The sequence below is a fragment of the Calliphora vicina genome, chromosome 4 (genome assembly GCF_958450345.1).
Source record: "Calliphora vicina chromosome 4, idCalVici1.1, whole genome shotgun sequence".
Classification (NCBI taxonomy): Eukaryota; Metazoa; Arthropoda; class Insecta; order Diptera; family Calliphoridae; genus Calliphora; species Calliphora vicina.
In genome coordinates this window covers 17577272-17600388 of record NC_088783.1, presented here as the reverse complement: position 1 = coordinate 17600388, position 23117 = coordinate 17577272, and the positions used below count along the sequence as shown (strand labels likewise).

The following is a 23117-nucleotide window of genomic DNA, read 5'->3' as shown; positions in this document are numbered from 1 at the left end:
ATTATACATAGATACAGATATATTTTGGCATAAACTGGTGTCATTCATTGCTGGCTGTAGTTGCCGTGTGATTGGAAGAAATTTCACCAAACCAGCCATGTATATGAAACCATGAGAATCTTTGAATGAATGAATGAGTGCCAGACTGAATGTTATTCAAACTGTATGATGAGCATGATTTGCGTTTTTTGGTTCTAAATATTTCCACTTTCACTAGCTACAAATGCATGCATTCTATAAGTATTACACTTAAGGAAAAAACAGCAGAGCAAAAAATAAATAAAAAAAAAATCTTTTTAAATGTTAAAATCCATGTAATTGACCAAAAGAGACACAGCAGAGAATTTGAAAATGTTGTAATAAAACCAACATTTAACAATTTCTTTTTATTTTGCCAGTTTTAATGATACTTGTAATTGTGGTTTTTTCGATGTTCGATGCCAGAAGAAAGAAAAAAAAAAAACAAATTTTAAATAAATTCTTTAGATTTATAATGAAATTGATAATCAAAGATGAGTTGAGCAAAACGATGATGATGAGGCTGTAGAAATAGAAATGTTTTTTCAAAGTACTAGAGGTCTTTTATAAAAGAAATTTGTAGATTTCAATGATATTTTAACTGCAGTTTACCAAATTTTAAGTAGTTTAAGGTATAACAAGAAATAAATTTAAAGTGTAGGATGAGTGCAAGATTTGAGGTGAATTAAATTGTATAAAGTGTAGAGCTTCAAAAAGATTTTGATGGTTGTAGCAAAATCTTATCCAAATGATGAGAGTTTATTATGGAAGGAAAATGTTTTGTCAAGTAGGAGCTACATTAAATTTGAATATTATATAACAGGTTTTTCAAATGTTTGTGAAAAGCAGGGCATTTAAGTTATATGTTAATGTCGGTGTAAAATAGTCTTATATGCAAAAAAACTAAACCGTTTTTAATGGGATTTCCCTGAAATATGTGTCAATGTTATCAACAGTTTGGTTTTTAAAATCAACAAAATTAGTCAAGTTACAACCCAAAAAAAAAATACCGAAAAATTCCCATAATGGAATCTTAGGAAACACCACAAAACTTTTTATTGGGTTATTTGAATTCAAAGCTCTATGCTAACAATCCCACAAGCATCAATGAAATTCAGCCACAATTTATACAAAATACTCACAAAGAATTCAGACAGATAAGTGCGTATGTGCCAGCAAGTCCATGGAAGGAATTTGGCTCGATGTGCTATTCCCTAAGACAAAGAACGCCCGGCCAGGCCAAACATTTTGGAGACCAAGAATTGGGGTCATTACTTCATGAAGATTGTTGTCAAACTCAACAAGAGATTGCAAAATCATTGATAACAACTCAATCAGCGAGCAGCAGGATACATCCAAATCATTACGTGCGATGAAAAATGTAGCCATTACAATAATCCGAAGCGTACGAGATCGTACGTGAAGCGCGGCCAACCAGCCGAATCGACACCAAAGCCAAATATCTGACCATCACAGAGAACCTGTAGCGGACACTACCAGTTTGATTGAAGTGAGCATTAGCCGAAAAAGCCCAGAATATGTGGCAAGACATGAAACCGTAATACACCATCATGACAACTCTCGGCCACATGTTACCTGATTGGTTATTGGCTTAAAGAGATGATTAGTTACATATTTTGAGCTCTATGAAACATTTCTCCAATTTGTTTATCCCTAACTAAAAATAAGATTTATCGAGGTATATTTATTGTCTTTCCGCCTAGCATTTCGAAGCCTAATTGATGGATTTCTAATATGGAAACTGCACATGTGTGTACCCATTGTGCCTCCAGAACATTTGCCATCTTTCGTTTTTGTACAGCCACAACGAAATTCAGTAAACCACATTTTTACCGTTGATATAGATGGTGCAGAGTTCACATAGTATTTATCAAGCTTAGCCTTGGTATGAGTTATGCTTTTTCCAGCAAAAAATAATGCTTATTGCAGACGAAATTAACTTTTCTTCCAATTTAAAAATTAAAAATAATAGATTTTTGCTGTTTTCTGGGCGAAAAGGTGACTTAATTTTTTTTTATTAAAAAAACAGGTAGGAAAGTATGGTCGGTCAAGCCCGACCATATAATATCCTACACTAAGTAAAAGAGCAAAAACATTTTTCTTTTAAAATTTCAATAATTTATATGTTTGAGTGATATTCGGAAGTGGGCCTTATATGGGGGCTATGACCAATTATGGACCGATCACCATGAAATTAGGTCGTGTGATTTATGTCTGAAAGTTATTTATGTTGAATCTTGTATATATACCAACATTTTTAAGAGATTTATGCGCAAAATGATTTTCTGATGCGGGTTTATATGAGAGCTATGACTAATTATGGACCGATAGTAACAAAATTTGGTAACATGAATTTTGTATATGGGGGATTTCACGTCAAGTGAACCAACTTTTAAAATCGATGTCTTCCGATCGGGATGTAATCTGCACCAAGTTTGACCTATTGGATAGTAATATCCCACTAAGAGACCAAAAAGCTCTTAAATTAATGGACCTAAGCTTTCATTGGTTAAAAAAAAAATTTAAAAAGAGGGCCCATTTTGGAACAAAGTTTTATTTTGCATTTATTTTGCTATATATCCCACTAAGCAACCAAATAGGTCTTAAAGGAATAGACCCAAGCTTTCTTTTGAGCGAAAAAAAAGGACCCATTTGAAAAAAAGTTAGATTTTGCAAAAAAAAAAAAAAAAATTTGCATATTTTGAGTTACAAAACATTTATTTTGATAGATATTCCACTCGCATCCCTAATAGCGACTAAATAGGTCTTCAAGGAAAATATCTGAGCTTTCTGTTGCGCAAAAAAAAATGAAAAAGAGGGCCCATTTCGAAAAAAAAGTCAACAAAGTTTTTGATTTTGCAAAAAAAGTAAAAAATTCCATGTTTTGAGTCACAAAACATTTTTTTGATAGATATCAAACTCGCATCCCACTAAGCGACCAAATAGGTCCTCAAGGAAAATATCTAAGCTTTATTTTAAGAAAAAAGGGCCCATTTTGAAAAAAAAAATCAAAAAAGTTTTTGATTTCGAAAAAAAAATATTAAAAATTTTTTATTTTTTTTTATATATTTTTTTTCGAAAGATTGAAGAAATAGCTATGTAAACTATTTGGGACACATTTTGCTAACAACAATAAGTAATAAGTGGAAAATCATATGTTTGGCCAAAATGTCAAAATTTGACCCCCTCTAACTCCGAGAGTTCTTGAAAAATTGTGCCTGAATTACTATCCAATAGATAAACCTTGGTGCAAATTTCATCCCGATCGGAAGACATCGATTTTAAAAGTTGGTTCACTTGACGTGAAATCCCCCACATATAAAACTTATTTGGAACGGAATTTGTGGATATACATATATAAATTAAACACATATGACCGATAAAGTGCAATTTCGGGAGGATGAAATAATGGACCGATTTCAGCCAGTTTCAATAGGCTGGTCCTTGGGTCGAAAAAATAATATGTACGAAATTTGATCGAAATATCTTCAAAATTTGCGCACAAGGTTTACATGGACAGACAAGCAGCAGACGAACGGACGGACGGACATCTTTTAATCGATTCAGAAAGTGATTCTAAGTCTATCGGTATACTTTAAGGTGGGTGTTAGACTAATATTTTTTGGCTTTACAAACATCTGCACAAACGCATTATAAAAAACATGTCCTATTTTTCGAATACGTAGCCCCTACGCCCTTTGGAATTTGACATATTATTTTTAATCCAATTTTCAACTTTGGGCCACATGTTCTTAAATCCAAAAGCTGGGATCAGAAAACGGAAAGCACTATTGGAAACCTTGATGTAAGTATTTTCCCAGCCCCGAAACAAATTTGGAGCCTATGGGCAAAATTGTAAAAAATACCATTTTTGGGATTTTCGCTCCAATTTTTAGGAATTGCGGGATTCCCTTTGACCTTTTGACAATTTTTGTTATTTAGAATGAAGAATTGAAAAAACGTTGAAAATTTGGTTGAGTTTCGTTAATAAATAAAGATTTTATGACATATTTATTGAGTTTCCAAAACTAAAATTTTTATAAAAATGTTAATTTTTGGTCTTACCAAAAAAATTTCAAGACAATATCTCAATTAGATTGAAAAAAATGCAACTTTGAAACCGTAATGCTGCAGTTTCTGGTAAAAAGTCGATAACATGTTGTTGTAAATGTAGTTAGTTCAGTTCAGCACTGATGAACATCGGAGTTGAAATTGCAGGTTTCTTCAAATTCGTTTCACCCATTCCATTTCATTTTTATATCCTTTTGTTTTAATTTTAAAGATTTACGGTTAATTAAAATTCCTTAAATTTACTGCATATGTAAACACTTGACTGACCTGACCCTCTTCATTTCGATTTTTCACATAATTTTGTTCGACTTTCTTTTTTAATAAATATTGTATAATTTGGTTTGGTTTCTTTGCTTTCCCTCATTTCATATAAAGCTTCTTTCTGACAGTTTATGCTGCTGCTGCTGTTAAAGATTTTAAGTTTTTGGCTGTTGGTTGTATTATTGTTGACTTAATTTTTCTCAACTTTTTCTTGTTTCATTTGAAATAAAGAAAAAAATTAAAAAAGTTTTTTCTACTTGTGTTTTTAGCTCCCGCCTTTTTAAAAATTTATGAACTCGTATTTCTGTTTCTTGACTTTGTGGTGGGGGGACGGGGTTGGATTTTTGGTATTTGTTTCCTTTATTTACTTTGCTTTTAATCTAAATGAAATTTCATTTTGTTTTGAAGCAAACGAAATAAATGCCAGTTCTAATAAAAAATAAAGGAACGGAAGGATGTTGGTAAGGAAGGAAGGGGGTGGTAGAGCAGCTAGTACTACTGCTGCTAAAGAATTAAAAACAAAAAGTTAAAACAACACACACACACTCACATTTAATGTATGTTTAAACATGTTTATTTGTTTTTATATTCCTTGAGTTTCTGTTAAATTGTATCTGCAGATATTTTGTGAGTGATTTCATTGTATTTATTAATGTTTTAAAAGAAACAACTTAAAAAGTTTTCTTAATACCACTGTAGTATTTTAACTGCAACTGTGTAAGTACTTATTGCCCATCCTACCCACTCCTTCGCCTACTTTAACTCTTACTCTCACTTATATCCCCAGACATACATACACTTTCCGCAATTTCCTGTGGGCGGTAGTGAGTGGTTGCAGTTGCTGTTTGCCGAGTTGATATAATTGTTAATTTTTTTCATATATCTTTATATGAAATCCTTATTTTAACAAATGGACTAACTCCATTTTTGAAATTTGTTTGTGCAATAGTTAGTCTGAAAATGCAAATAAAATAAAATCAATAAAGGGAATTTGGTAACAAACTATGTATAAGAAAGTTTTCTCTATATTATCGTTTATGGACATAATCTATTTGCCAGCTAAAGCATAACTCTTTAGTTTTATTTCATTTTTACCATCAGTTTGTGTGAAAACTATCTTGAGCTTCCTTTTACAATTTTAAGCATATATGTTCTTGCTTGCTTTTTTGAAAAAGCACAAGATTAAGTAGAAATACATATTTCAGTTTTGTTATGTATACAGGACATGAATTTGATTAAATTGAAAAAAATATATAGAGAAATTATACAAATTATCTAAAACACTATCTGGGATGAGCTGAAGAAATTGCATTATTTCTGTTCAAAATTAAAATTTATTAATAGTGCAGCACAAAGAAGACAGAGATTAAAAAAATAAAATTGTGTAAGAGAAATTAAAGACAATAATGAAATATTACAAAAACAAATTGCAATGCTAAATACCCTCCATTTAAAACTAGAATTACACTCGTCTCAACAATGCTGCCTATGCTCACATGAGTTTAAATTTTCACACAAATTCACACAATGCTGTAAATATGTAAAGAAGAAACTATGCAAATACAACAACAATAAAATCTGCAACATCATACTTGCTTATGCACATCTAACTTATATACACACATTATAACAACAAGCTTAGCAACAGTAGTAATGTTATAACATTGAAATTTAATCGAGATCGTGTCACATTTTAGTTTATAACTTTATAACTATTGAACCAATTTTGCTAATTTTCAATAACAAATTGCTTAGGACAATGATCATTATTCTAGATGAATCTCAGTAACTTAGATTTTAAATTCTGCATATAGGCGTGATTTATACAAACAGCAGAAAGACGGAAATAGCTAAAAAAATATTTACATTACAACAAATGGTAGTCGAGGTTCTAAAAGCGTATCTTATTTTCTAGGTTTTCGCATATTTTGATTCATAATTTTTTTATACTCAACATATTTTGCTGACTTTGAATACCAATCAGCTTAAGACAATGATTCAAATTATAGGCGAATCTCATTAATTTCTATCTAGTATTTTACACGTGAGCTGGATTTAAACACTCAGGCGGACATAGCCAATTCGATTTAGATTACACAGGTCAACAGCAAAAAAAGTTTGGAATAACCACCATATAGATTTGATGTACCATGGCAAATTTTTCAATTCAATGGAGAGATTTTTTTTTAATTTTTAAGTAAAATTATAAATTTTGTTAGTCGTTTCTCCACATAATTAATGATAATTCAAAAACGATTAGTCCTATGTTATTAAAATATACTTAAACAAATTGAAATTGATTTAAATAACCATTGAACCGTTTATATATTGCGGTTTTATCAGCTGCATAGTTTCGGAGTTATAATAACAAATTGAAGCAAAAAATATATTTTTTACGTGAAAATATCAAATTTTTTTGTTTCAAAAAAATCAGGAAAAATCGGAAACGGCAAACATTACTCAGATTTATTGCTTTACCGCAAATCCACATGTAATACCAACCAAATGAGATATCGACTACGATCATCTATTTATTATTTTCGAATTTATTCACAATTAAGTGATATGGCTCACACAGAAAAAAGAAATTCATAATTGGAATGAATTTTGTAATAAATATTATTAATCGAACTTGACTTTTTTTTCCCAAACTATTTTCATTCAGAATAAGAACATGTTCATAAATATTATAAAATTGTACATGACGGAATTTTTTGCTTTTTTTACGTAAATTGTATGGTATTTTATAATAAATTGCATTATAATTGTATTATCTAATCAATTATTTTAAAAATGTTTGCATAATAGCCGTATATTGGCCAATATATTGAGATGAATTATAAATATCTGAAACTTAAAAAATATCAATAATCATAATAAAACATTAATAAACATTAAAGCATTTCATCCTTTTAACAAAATTTAGTGAATTTCGCGCATTTTTTCTCATTTTGTAGCTGAAAATCATAAAAAAATAAAAAATTTCCAAAGGAAAATTTCTAACATTTTTGAACAACATAAAAATATAAATGAAATTGAAATAATATTTTTCAAGCCTTCTAGATTTTTTTTTTTGGAAACATAAAATACACAGAAAAAAGTTTCAACATAAATATTATGATTTGTTTTCATTGATTTCAATTCATAACATTTATAAATAATTTCTTAAATAGTATGATTTATTTCATATCTTATGTTTTCAAAAAAATCTAGAAGGCTTGAAAAATATTATTTCAATTTTATTTATATTTTTATGTTATTCAAAAATGTTAGAAATTTTCCTTTAAAATTTTTTTATTTTTTTATGATTTTCAGCTACAAAATGAGAAAATATGCGCGAAATTAACTAAATTTTGTTAAAAGGGTGAAATGCTTTAATATTTATTGATGTTTTATTATGATTAATGATATTTTTTAAGTTTCAGATATTTATAATTCATCTTAATATATTGGCCAATATATGGCTATTATGCAAAAAATTTTGAAATAATTCATTAGATAATACAATTATAATGCAATTTATTATAAAATAGCATACAATTTATGTAAAAAAAGCAAAAATTTCCGTCATGTACAATTTTATAATATTTATGAACATGTTCTTATTCTGAATGAAAATAGTTTGGGAAAAAAAAGTCAAGTTCGATTAATAATATTTATTACAAAATTCATTCCAATTATGAATTTCTTTTTTCTGTGTATGAACAAAATCATAGTATTTAAGAAATTATTTATAAATGTTATGAATTGAAATCAATGAAATCAAATCATAATATTTATGTTGAAACTTTTTTCTGTGCATTTTCACAAAGTTTTAGTTTTTTGTTTGACATGCATACATAAAATTGTGTAATTAATGTTCTTCTTTTGAATGATTGAATTTTGAAAATTTTTTCCCTATGCTATGTTTAAATGTTCACATATATATTGCGTTTCAATCGGCTCAGTAGTTTCGGAGTTATAATAGCAAATTGAAACAAAAAATATATTTTTTAAGTGAAAATATATAGTTATTTTGTTTTAAAAAAATCATGTAAAATCGAAAATGTCAATAATTGTTCAGATTTATTACTTTATCGCAAAGCCACATATAACAAAAACAAAATAATATAGCGATCATAAAAATCGATTGATTATTTTCGAATTTATTCACAACTAAGTGATTTTGCTCATTTTCACAAAATTTAAATTTTTTTTTTTGATTTTTATAAAATTGAGTAATTAATGTTCTTCTTTCGATTGACTAAATTCTGAAAACATTTTCCCCCTGCCATCTACAAATTTTTACATATATATTGCATTTCAATTGGTTCTGTAGTTTCGGCGTTATAATAACAAATTGATGCAAACAAATAAATTTTTTACGTGAAAAAAGAATTTATTCACAATTAAGTGATTTTGCTCATTATCACAAAATTAAAATTTTTTTTTCAATTTTTTTAAAACTGAGTAACTAAAGTTTTTGTTTTAATTGATAAAATTTTGAAAATATTTTCCCCCTGCCAAGTACAAATTTTCACCTATATATTGCGTTTCAATTGGTTCAGTAGTTTTGGAGTTATAATAACAAATTGAAGCAAAAAATATATTTTTTAAGTGAAAATATATAGTTTTTTTGTTTTAAAAAAATCATGAAAAATCGAAGCTATCAATAATTATTCAGATTTATTACTTTATCGCAAAGCCAAAAATAACAAAAACAAAATAATATAGCGATCATAAAAATCTATTGATTATTTTCGAATTTATTCACAACTAAGTGATTTTGCTCATTTTCACAAAATTTAATTTTTTTTTTATTTTTATAAAATTGAGTAATTAATGTTCTTCTTTCGATTAATTAAATTCTGAAAACATTTTCCCCCTGCCAGGAAATTTTCACATATATATTGCATTTCAATCGGCTCAGTAGTTTCGGAGTTATAATAACAAATTGAAGCAGAAAATATATTTTTTACGTGAAAATATCAAATTTTATTGTTTTAAAAAATCATGAAAAATCGAAAACGGCAAAAATTTGTCAGATTTATAAATTTATCGCAAAGCTACATATAATAGCAACAAAATGAGATAACGATCGTAAAAAGCGGTGGATTATTTTCGAATTTATTCATAATTATATGAATTCGCTCATTTTCACAAAATTTGAATTATACCCTACACCACCATAGTGTGGAGGGTATAATGTGTTTGTGCAGATGTTTGTAACGCCCAAAAATATTAGTCTAACACCCACCTTAAAGATACCGATCGACTTAGAATCACTTTCTGAGTCGATTAAACGATGTCCGTCCGTCCGTTCGTCTGGCTGGTTGTCTGTCCATGTAAACCTTGAGCACAGGTCGCAATTTTGAAGATATTTCGATCAAATTTGGTACATATTATTCTTTTGGCCCAAGGACCAAGCCTTTTGAAACTGGCTGAGATCGGTCCATTATTTCACCTAACCCCCATACAAATGTCCTTCCGAAATTGAACTTTATCGGTCATAAATGTTTAATTTATAAACGTATCTCCAGAAATAGCGCTCCAAATAAGTTTTATATACACAAAATTCATGTCACCAAATTTTGTTACGATCGGTCCATAATTAGTCATAGCTCCCATATAGACCCGCTCCGAAAATCACTTTAACGTGCATAAATCGCTTAAAAATGTTGGTATACTCACAAAATTCAACATAGTAAACTTTCATATAGATACAAATCACACGACCTAATTTCATGGTGATCGGTCCATAATTGGTCATAGCTCCCATATAAGGCTCACTTCCGAAAATCACTCAAAAATATAAATTATTGAAATTTAAAAAAAAAAATGTTTTTGCTGTTTTACTTAGTGTAGGGTATTACATGGTCGGCCTTGACCGACCATACTTTCTTGCTTGTTTTTTAATAATTCCGAATGATAAATTCCACAGACTGATTCAAAGTCAAAAACAAAACCACAATATCTCTCTAGTAGCTAAGTTTAAAACCTCTTAAAAGTTGATATATTTTTGTATAGCTCTTGGCTCCCAACTGTGCTGTGTTGTATCATGAGTGTTCATATTTATATAAATTAAGCATTTTACAAAGAATCCATGCAACACTTTTAAACGATTTCTTATTACATTTACTTTATTATTTATATCCTGTTCAGTTGCAGGAAATTTAATAAACAGCATCAAATAATGATATTTAACTTCCTGTCTAAGGCTTACAAACATTCGTACACCCTGAACACAGACACTCGCATGATGGCAACATTTTAATTTATTTCGTTTTTTTTTTTGCTTTATTTTTGTGTTAATTGTGTAGCAGCATGCTTCCTTACAGACAGACAGAAATACAGTGGAATCATAGCTGAAATAAATGAATTGAAATATAGAACTTACAAATGAAGTTGAAAAATGGGCTACAAAATAAGTTAGAGTGAAATATTTCTCTAAGTCCAATCTCTACCTAAAACTAGAATTACATTAATTATTATATTGTCATCAAAACTACAACAACAACATGATTGCTTATATATATTACAACAACAGGCTACTATCAAAGTGGACAATAGTTGGTTAAAACATAAAAAATTTTTAAAAGTTGTCTCACACTTTAATTTATAACTTTTTTTCTACTTAACTGATTTTAATGATTTTTAATACCAAAATTTCCAGTACAATATTAAACGTTTTGTATAAATCTCTTTAAATTCGGTTTTGTATTTTGGACGTGAGAGTGATTTACACACACATATATTTTAACTTGATTCATAACAAATATTGGTTTGTAAAAATGTAATTTTTACACCCATTAATTTATTATTCAAAACCCACTGTAAGACATATGTTAAATTTTTTAAGAATCACAATTGTTTTCAAACAAAAAAAACAAACACACACATTTTTTGTTTGACGATTTGTTTGACTGAGTTTAATCCACCCGCCATTAAGTGTCAAACAATTTTGTGTTACAAAGCAACTTCAAAGGCAAAGTCTAAAGAACAATTGCCAACGTAAACGCAAATGTAGTAGATGTGTGTTAATGGAAATAAACGCCTACACTTAAGAGACAAACACACAATGTCATCCACAACTTTCAGACAACAAATGTCATAATTTTAAAACATATTCTTTTAGTTTTTCTTCTTAATTTTACATACTTTTTAAAGCTGTAGTGGGAGATTTTATATATCCTGCAAGCAGTGGAAATTTGTGAAGAAACACTCTTTTTTTTCTTCCATAAGAAATTAAAAATAAAACACTTTGTTATCTTCCAGTTGAAAGTACAACATACAACATTTAAACGTCAGTCATCAAGTTTCTGTGTTCATCTTTGTTCATTCATGTTTTCTGTTCTTCTTTTTTCAAATATCATTGGTGTTTTTTCTTCCTGTTTTTTTTTTAATTCTTATAAAGAATTATATAAAACGTTTTATTTTATTCTTTTTCTATTTAACAACTTTGTTTTTAAATGTTTTCCCATTTTCTGACAGTTGCCTGTTTAAACAAATTCTAAAACAGCTACAAACAAATATTTAAGCAATTGTTTTTAGAACAATTAAAACTGAAAAGTATAACAGTTGTTATAACACTTATTTATCAAAGTGGGTGGGATAATGAGAGGCAAGTAAAATGCCAGACCATTGCGCCTTTTTCTATATAAATACTCTTAGATTTAATGAAGATTTCAAAGTTTAGCAAAATGAAACAAATACAAAACTTTTACATTGTTTTTAATTTAAATTGAAATCTACACTTAGTTACGGCTTATTAAGACACTGTGTTTTAATACAGAAATATAAGTAATGAACTTAAACCTCATAGATTCCTAAGTTAGAATTACACAATTTGCCTGGTTTCAACATTGATGCCCATTCACACACATTAGCTTAGATATATGCTGTGTATGTTGTTGTTGATTTTAAGTCTTAAAACAAGTAAAAAATACAACAACAATAAAAACTTTAGCTTATACACATTACAACAACAAGCTAAGCAACATTAACAATGCTGAAAATTGTTGAAATTGAAAATAATATGAATACGTTATTTAGAGGTTTACATTTTGCTTTATAACATTTTTTCTAATAAACTGATTGTACCGATTTTCAATACCAAACTAACTAGGACAATGATTAACATTCTCAGACCCACTTTATTATTTTCGGTGATGTATTTTGTCAGTGAGAGTGTTTTACACACACATACAGAGACACAAAGCTAAATAAACTTAGAGTTAAAAACACGAATATCAAATTTTTAAAATCTGATGTTTTTTGGACTTCAGAAATTTAATGAATTCTAAAGTATTAATTTCTAAATTGAAATGTAAAATATTTGCAGCAATTAATTAAAAATTTAAATTTTAAATAACTATTATAAATTAAAACAAGTAAGAAAGTATGTTCGGTCAAGCCCGACCATATAATACCCTACACTAAGTAAAAAAGCAAAAACATTTTTCTTTTAAAATTTCAATAATTTATATTTTTGAGTGATTTTCGGAAGTGGGCCTTATATGGGGGCTATGACCAATTATGGACCGATATCCATGAAATTAGATCGTGTGATTTGTGTCTATATGAAAGTTTATTATGTTGAATTTTGTGAGTATACAAACATTTTTAAGCGGTTTATGCACGTTAATATGATTTTCGGAAGCGGGTCTATATGGGAGCTATGACTAATTATGGACCGATCGTAACAAAATTTGGTGACATGAATTTTGTATATATAAAACTTATTTGGAGCGCAATTTGTGGAGATACATTTATAAATTAAACATTTATTTGCGACCTCACAAAGTTATATATCTTGGAGTCGATATAACCATGTCCGTCTATCCGTCTTTATGTTGAAAGCAACTTTCCGTAGCCCCAAATAACTTAAATATATGATAGATACATCAATATATCCGCTATAGGCGCGGTTCAGTTCATATTTAAATTCGAGCAAATCGGCCCACAAATTGCTGAGATTTAAGGAAAGAACCAGGACAAACTCGATTTTTGACTTATTTTTTTATCTATATCTGGATTACTGACACATTAATATAGGCAATATGGATATCATGATATATATTTCAAAGACTTTTACAAGGACATAGTAAGTCGGATCAAAATCGGGAAAAATATTTTTTACCCGATTTTTTTTATTTTTTTTTTTAATTTTTTTGCGGATACAATTTTTTTCACTAATATATTAAAAAAAATTTTAATTTAAAATTTTTTTTTTAAAAAAATTAAATTTTCTTTACCTAAAAATATTTAAAATTTTTACTTTAAAGTATTATTTGGTAAAGGTTATATAAGATTCGGCACAGCCGAAAATTAATCAGGGTTTTATTTAAATATGAAACTAAGTCCTGGTTTTATTTAAATCTAAATCATGATATTATTTAAACTCTAATCTAAATGAGGTTTTATTTAAACTTGACACTAAATCATAGTGTTATATAAACTCTAAACTATACCTAGGTGATTTTTTAACATGAAATTAAATGGTTTTATTTAAACTTGAAACTAAATCAACTTTCCATTTATACTTGAAAATTAATCGTGGTTTTGTTTAAACTTGAAACTAAATCCTGAATCTATTTAAACTTTAAACTAAATCCCAGTTTTATTTAAATCTTGTTTTTATTTAAACTTTAAACTAAATTCCGGTTTTATTTAAACTTGAAATTAAATCATGTTGTTATATAAACTTGAAAATATATCGTTGTTTTATTCAAATTGAAACTAAATTAAATCTGGATTTTTTTTTAACTTAAAACTAAATCCTGGTTTGTTTTAAGATTTAAATGAAATCTTGATTTCATGAAACTACATCTTGATTTTGGTTAAACTGGAAACAAAACCCTAGTTTAAACTAAATCTTGGTTTTATTAAAATTAAAATTAAAATTTAATCGAGGTTTTATTTAAACTTGAATCTAAATAGTGGTTTAAACTAAATCTTCGTTTTATTTAAACTTGAAACTAATTAAACTTGAAATTATCTAACTAGAAACTAAATCGGGTTTTTATTTAAACTTGAGATTAAATCGAGGATTTATTTCAACCTAAAACTTAATCGAGGTTTTGTTTAAATTGAAACTGAAACGTAGTTTTATTTAAACTTGAAACCACATCCTGTTTTTTTAAACTTGAAATTAATACTAATTGATTAAAATATGAATCTACATTTTATTAAAATTTGAATTTAAATCGTGGATTTATTTAAACTGATAAATAAATCATGGTTTTATTTAAAGTTGAAACTAAATCCTGGTTTAATTTTTACTTGAATCTAAATCGTGGTTTAAACTTAAAATTAACTAACAAATCGGGTTTTATTTAAACATGAAACTAAATCGTGGCTTTATTTAAACTAAGTGTTGGTTTCATTTAAACTTGAAACTAAATTGTGGTTTTATATTAACCTAAACTTTAACCGAGGACTTATTTAAACTTGAAACCGAATCGGGGTTTTATTCAAAATTGAAATCAAATATTTAAACTTGAAACTACATTTTATAGTAAATCTTGGTTTTATTTAAACTTGAATTTAAATCGTGGTTTTACTTAAACCAGAATTTAAACCCCGGTTTTATTTAAACTTGATTTTAGATAGTGGTTTTATTTAAACAGATGACTAAATCCTGGTTTCATTTAAAGTTGAAACTAAATCCTGGTTTTATTTAAACTGGAAACTAAATCCTGGTTTTTCTTTAGCTTGGAATTAAATCAAGTTGCTTTGAATATACCGATGGTGTTACGATGATCTCTCGCAACTGACAATTGTATATTGACAGGAGAAAATGTGACCAAACATCATAAGTCTGATGGACAAATCGTTTGGCATAATTTTCTCATGTTGTAGACAATTGTCAATAATTGTAAATTTTAAATTGCTTTATAGAAATCAAACAAATCAAAGTTAAATTCTTCATACCTTAAAACTCTCAGACTTAATAAATTAACTAGCAAATCAACTTTCAAACCTAACAACTGAACTGACATAATCGCCCCAAAGAACCACTTGCCTTTTCTTATTAACTAAATTATGCAATTGTTTTTAAACTCTATTTAAGCAATTGAAATAAAAATGTTGCAAAAATATTCATCTGTCATACTGCTGGCTCTAAACAAATCAATGTTGGCTTAATAATGACATTAAATAAGCAACATTTTGGCAAAAATAAGCAACAAAACTCAAATTCTAATTATACATAATAAACGTAATCATTTCTCGACAGCAACAACAAAAAATATCGATTGGGGAAACTATGTACAACAATAAACTACAGATAGTTTTAAATCATGGCTTTCATACTGAAATTAAAGCCAAAAATAAAGGAATAAAAATCAAAAGTGAAAATGCAAATGAAAATCAACAAAACAAAAAAATACTAAATTTAAATCCATTTATTAAGTATTGAAAAATTTGAATAGTCTCCTTTTCAAACAGACTGACAGTCACAAGTTCAAACACCCACTCAAAAACCAACCCAATCCTACACTTACCCTCTCTGTCAGCACATACAAAACAATAAATGAATAAAGAGACACACAGAGAATGAGAGAGTGTAGCTGCAAAAAAAAAGGATTTTTTTAATACCAGCATCAGGCATGCATTTCTATGGCTGACTGACTGCCGGATTGCATGCCTGGCTGCTGGCAGAATGCTTGACTGATGCCCCATTATAAGTAGATGGATTTGTAAGGGAATGTTGAAAGTGTATGAGAGTGAGTGTGTAAATGCATGCATGTGCACGTTCACTTGCCAAATGAGACTGAACGTAAACGAGTAAAAGTCTAATATTGAAGTAATTCATCACAACGATTACGATTAAATTGACTTAAGTGCCTCTGCCCTGAAGTGCATTTAACACAAAAATGTTTTTTTATTTCTTATTTTAATTTTTTCTTTAAAGATGGAAAAAAAACAGTGAACCTCAAAAGGAATGAAAGAAAACATTTAAAGATATAAATTTGCAAAATAAGAAATTTTAAATACTGGATTTCCTTTTTTTAATTTAAATAAAACCGAAATTATATTCCCAGTTTAAATAACAGTTGGACTATGATCAAATAAACCCTCGATTTAGCTTGAAGTTTAAATAGAACCACGATTTTATTTGAAGTTTAAATAAAAAGGATTTAGTTTGAAGTTTAAATAAAACCACAATTTAGTTTGAAGTTTATCTAAACCAGGATTTAGTTTGAAGTTTATCTAAACCAGGATTTAATTTTAAGTTTAAATAAATCTATGATTTTATTTGAAGTTTAAATAAAACCATGATTTAGTTTGAAGTTTAAATAAAACCAGGATTTTGTTTGAAGTTTAAATAAAACCATGATTTAGTTTGAAGTTTAAATAAAACCAGGATTTGGTTTGGAGTTTAAATAAAACCATGATTTAGTTTGAAGTTTAAATAAAACCAGGATTTGGTTTGGAGTTTAAATAAAACCAGGGTTTAGTTTGAAGTTTAAATAAAACCTCAATTTAATTTTAAGTTTAAATAAATCTATGATTTTATTTGAAGTTTAAATTGAAAGGATTTAGTTTGAAGTTTAAATAAAACCAGGATTTAGTTTAATGTTTAAATAAAACCAGGATTTAGTTTCAAGTTTAAATAAAACCAGGATTTAGTTTCAAGTTTAAATAAAACCACGATTAAGTTTGAAGTTTAAATAAAACCAGGATTTAGTTTGAAGTTTAAATAAAACCAGGATTTAGTTTGAAGTTTAAATGAAACCAGGATTTAGTTTGAAGTTTAAATAAAACCAAGATTTAGTTTCAAGTTTAAATAAAACCACGATTAAGTTTGAAGTTTAAATAAAACCAGGATTTAGTTTCAAGTTTAAATAAAACCACGATTAAGTTTGAAGTTTAAATAAAACCACGATTAAGTTTGAAGTTTAAATAAAACCAGGATTTAGTTTGAAGTTTAAATAAAGCCACGATTTATTTAGAAGTTTAAATAAAACCACGATTTAGTTTTAAGTTTAAATAAAACCAGGATCTAGTTTGAAGTGTAAATAAAACCAGGATCTAGTTTGAAGTGTAAATAAAACGACGATTAAGTTTGAAGTTTAAATAAAACCACGTTTAAGTTTGAAGTTTAAATAAAACCAGGATTTAGTTTGAAGTTTAAATAAAGCCACGATTTATTTTAAAGTTTAAATAAAACCACGATTTAGTTTGAAGTTTAAATAAAGCCACGATTTATTTAAAAGTTTAAATAAAACCACGATTTAATTTTAAGTTTAAATAAATATATGATTTTATTTGCAGTTTAAATTAAAAGGATTTAGTTTGAAGTTTAAACAATACCACGATTAAGTTTGAATTTTAAATAAAACCACCATTAAGTTTTAAGTTTAAATAAAGCCACGATTTATTTAGAAGTTTAAATAAAACCACGATTTATTTAGAAGTCTAAATAAAACCACGATTAAGTTTAAAGTTTAAATAAAACAAGGATTTAGTTTGAAGTTTAAATAAAAAGTTAAAAAAAAATGATTTCATTCTTTAAAGTTACAACAATAAAGATTCCTTGTTTAAGCGCCCTCATTTACTAACAACTGCTAAATTGTTTCAGATGAAACTGAAGACCTAAAGAGTTTATTAAGAAACATTAAACTGACTGCAGCACACACATACAAATAGGAAAAATTTAAATTCTATATATTCAGGCTAAAATATTACACTCACACCCATTAATAAACTCACAAAACACTCACGCCTCCACACCCAAAACAACGTCATCAAAATCCTTAAACTCAGCAGCATTCACTTACCCATTCACATAGACCAAAAAAAAAAAGAGCAAGTGCGAAAATTCACACAATTCTCTAGATTCATATATAAAATTTCTGTAAAGCAAAAAAAAAAAAAAAAAATAAGAAGAAAAATGTAAGCCCTTCTCCTACACTTTCCATGAGTCCATGTTTTATGTAGAGTATTTAGCATCATCCTTTTCTAAAAATGTATTTCGAGAGTAAAAGTGTTTGACTAAACGAAAGCAATTTAAACGTAAAATAAAAAAAAACAAAATCAGTTGTAGAAGAAAAAAAATTAAAGAAGAAAACATGATGTAGATGTTTTGAAATTTTTTTGGTGAAGGAATTAAAACCAGGGTGCAAAGGAGAAGAATGAAAGTCTAAATGTTGGTAAATCTTACAATTCAACTAGAACTCACAAACACACCCATACAAATACACAATAGCCTCTAAGCGATTTGGTGAAATACAAGCACACAAATACACACAAACAACCAAAAAGGACCCACACAAACTTAACTTACACAGTCGCAAAACTACAGAAAAATTCTAAACTGAATGTGTGCAACTACAAAGAACTTTAAATGTGCAGCAGCAAAGCAAAGTTGCGAATTTTTTGCCAAAATAAAAATGCCAGCATGCACTATGGGCTTAACTACATTAACATTGTACAGAATAAATGTATGTTTTATTACCAGGGCCGCAAAAACTTTTTAAGTTTCTTGTTTATTCTTCAACACAAAAAAAAACAAAAACTTTCGCTTTGTATAAATTAAATAACAAATTATGCAAGTTTTGCAATACATTGCATTATTGCATTCATATATTATTTATGTTAAGAACTGTTTAGAAAGTTAACAAAAGAAACGTTTAAGAAGTTTTACCAAAACTTGCACTATGGCTTACTAAAAACATACAACTGAAAAAACAGCATTTGATAAGAAATGTTAAATAAAATGGCATATAAATAAACAATGATTTAATTTCAAGTTTAAATAAAAACAGGTTTAATTTTTGTTTAAATACGTTTCAAGTTTAAATTAATTCACCATTTAGATTCATGTTTGAATAAATCCTGGAGTTCAAATAAAACCTGGATTTAAATTCAAGTTCAAACAAAACCAGAACTTAGATTCTAGTTTTAAGTTTAAAGAAAACCACGATTTATTTTCAATTAAAAATAAAGGCAGGATATAGTTTTAATTTTAAATAAAACAAGAATTTAATTTCAAGTTTCAATAGTTTGTTCACTAGTTTAAATAAAACCACGTTTTGATTTCAAGTTTAAATAAAACCACTTTTTGATTCTAAGTTTAAAGAAAACCACGTTTTGATTTTAAGTTTAAATAAAACCACTTTATGATTCTAAGTTTAAAGAAAACCACGTTTAAAGAAAATCAAGTTTATGTTAAACCGCGATTTAGTTTAAAGTTTAAATCAAACCAGTATTCGGTTTCAAGTTTAAATAAAATCACGTTTTGATTCTAAGTTTAAATATAACTTGGATTCAGTTTCAAGTTTAAAAAAACAACTATTTAATTTTCAGTTGAAATAAAACTATGATTTACTTTCAAGTTCGAACCACGTTTTAGATTTAAGTTCAAATAAAACCACGTTTTAGTCTTAAGTTAAAAATAAAACTACGATTAAGTTAAAATACAACCACAATTATTTTAAATAAAACCAAGGTTTAGTCTTAAGTTTAAATAAAACCACGATTTAGTATTAAGTTTAAATACAACCACAATTAATTTAAATAAAACCAAGGTTTAGTCTTAAGTTTCAATACAACCACAATTAATTTAAATAAAACCAAGGTTTAGTCTTAAGTTTCAATACAACCACAATTAATTTAAATAAAACCACGATTAAGTTTAAATAAAACCACGATTAAGTTTGAATAAAACCACGATTAAGTTTGAATAAAACCACGATTAAGTTTAAATAAAACCACGATTAAGTTTAAATAAAACCACGATTAAGTTTGAATAAAACCACGATTAAGTTTAAATAAAACCACGATTAAGTTTAAATAAAACCACGATTAAGTTTAAATAAAACCACTATTAAGTTTAAATAAAACCACGATTAAGTTTGAATAAAACCACGATTAAGTTTAAATAAAACCACGATTAAGTTTAAATAAAACCACGATTAAGTTCAAATAAAACCACGATTAAGTTTAAATAAAACCACGATTAAGTTTAAATAAAACCACGATTAAGTTTAAATAAAACCACCATTAAATTTAAATAAAACCACGATTAAGTTTAAATAAAACCACGATTAAGTTTAAATAAAACCACGATTAAGTTCAAATAAAACCACGATTAAGTTTAAATAAAACTACGATTAAGTTTAAATAAAACCACGATTAAGTTTAAATAAAACCACGATTAAATTTAAATAAAACCACGATGAAGTTTAAATTAAACCTCGATTAAGTTTATATAATTTTTATTTTATTATCAATTGTAATCTCTTTTCTATTGTACAACCCATAGTGCTTGCTATTGTGTATCGTCGTTCCACACACACACACACATATTGGCAGCAGTCAAAAAGACAAGTTTGGTTTTGAACAACTGCATTTGGGTGTGTGTTTTTCGGTTGAAAACTTAAATTTGAAAAATACCGCAGAAAATTGTTCTCTGTAAAATGACGAAAGCATGAAGAAAGAAAGAAAAAAAAACGACAAGAATCCTAAATTTGTTTAGAGAGTAGTTTTTTACATAGTTTGGCAATTTCAGCAAGGTTTTCAAAAGTACATATTTAATACTTAATATTTGTATTCTTCTTTACAATGGTTTTAGATGTTGGTTGGGTTGAGTTTGGTTTGGTTTTCAGCATGAAAATAGTTTGACTTTAATGGTGTTACGGTGTTGTAAAGGATTTTTCCCAGTTTATCCCTTTTTTGTGGGTGGTTGAGAGTCGAAGTGAATTGTGAATGGGGCGTGTATGGATGTGAGAGTATGTGCAATATATGTAAGTATGGGTTTTTACTAGATTTAAATCTGTACATTTTATGTGGCATAAATGTTTAACTAAATAATCGTAGCTGGTACAGACAGTATAATGCAAAAGTTATGTAACCAACTTACAATATGTACAGAGGGGATTTTAAATTAGCACCTAATATTAATAAGAAAACTGTATTTATATTTAAAGCTTTTATGGAATTTTGAAATTATTATTTTCACCTGTTGGTTGACTTTTAGCAAGCACTGTAAACTCATGTTTATTTATACATTATTGTACATTATGAAATGGAATATTTGATGTAAAGTTTTGTTTTTGGCTAACCACAAAATTTACACATTTATAATAGAAAATCCCTGTAACAAACCATTTAATGTATTCTAAAAGGTTTTCAGCCAATTTATGCGAGAGTATGGTTAGTATTAACCCCCAAAAAATGTATACAAATCAGCCCCAAAACCTACTAAAATCAATTATATAACTAAATAATTTTCATATAGCCAAAATATTTATACTCACACTTGTACAAATGTTTATAACAAAGCATTTCAATACATTATTTCCACTCATGAATATTGAGGGGAATGTGTTGTGAGCATTTTTTTTTTTTGTTATAAAATTTAATATTTTTGTTTAAAGTTATTTGTTACGTTTTGGGTTAAAAATCCAATTTAAACCATTTAATTGGATTATAATTTATATGGAAAATTTACAATGCCCAAAAGGTTGAATCATGTCAAAATAATTTTTGTGTAAATTTAAAGTACTTAAGGGATTTTTTTTTCAGCAAAAACAAAATAAATATGAAACAAAATATTGTGTATCAAATATAATCTCAATAAATATTAGGTGTCAATTTTTTATATGGTTGTTTATGGGATTAAATGGTGTGGAAAAGTGAATGTTAAAAAATTAATTAGGAATTAAAGGATTTTTTAAATTCAAATCAAATTAGTTATAAATTTAAAATAATATTAGGATTGACTTAATAAAACAAAACTAAATATCAAGTTTTTTTTTATTTTAAATAAAATCAGGATTAAAAATAAAATTGAAATAAAATCACAATTGGATTTAAATTTAAATTAATTCAAAAATGAATTTCAAGTCTCTTTAAAATCAGGAATTATTTTGAAATTTATTTCATGTTGAATTCAAAACTAAAATTTTATTTTAAGTTTAAATTAAGGATTATTTCTTAAGTTTAAACTAAATCACTACCAGACTTCAATATTAAATTAACAAAACCGAGATTAAATATCAGGTTTAAATAAAACAAAATGTAAAACCTTGATTACAATTAATGTTTAAGTAAAACGAGGCTTATTTTTATGTTTAAATAAAATCAGGATCAATAGTATGTTTTAGTAGAAGTAGGATTAATTTTAAGTTAAAATAATATCAAGATTAAATTGCAAATTGAAATTAAGTTTTTGTATCAAGTTTAATAAAACCTCATTTATTTTGATGTTTAAATGAAACCACGATTCCATTTCAAATTCTAATAAAATCACGGGATAGTTTCAAGTCTAAATAAAATCGCTTTTTGTTTGAAGCTTAAATAAAACCAAGATTTAGTTTTAAGTTTAAATAAAACCAGGATTTAATCTGAAGTTTATATAAAACCAAGATTTAGTTTCAAGTTTAAATACAACCAGGATTTAATTTGAAGTTTAAATTAAACCAGGATTCAAGTTTAAATGAAACCACAATTCCGTTTCGATTACTAATAAAATCACGGGTTAGTTTGAAGTTTAAATAAATCCAGGACTTAGTTTGAAATAAAACCACAATTTAGTTTCAAGTTTAAATAAAACCAGGATCAAATCTGAAGTTTAAATAAAACCAGGATTTAATCAGAAGTTTATATAAAACCAGGATTTAATCTGAAGTTTAAATAAAACCAGGATTCAATCTGAATTTTAAATAAAACCAGAATTTAATCTTAAGTTTATATAAAACCAAGATTTAGTTTCAAGTTTAAATAAAACCATGATTAAGTTTGAAGTTTAAATAAAACCA

At 27.3% G+C, this 23117-nt stretch overlaps 1 long non-coding RNA gene across 1 annotated transcript in view; it reads right to left on the bottom strand.

The window, feature by feature from the left end:
- The window catches only part of LOC135957595 (uncharacterized), a 123789-nt gene that overhangs the window by 16391 nt on the left and 84281 nt on the right, over positions 1-23117 (bottom strand). The gene's annotated exons all lie outside the window — the stretch shown is intronic.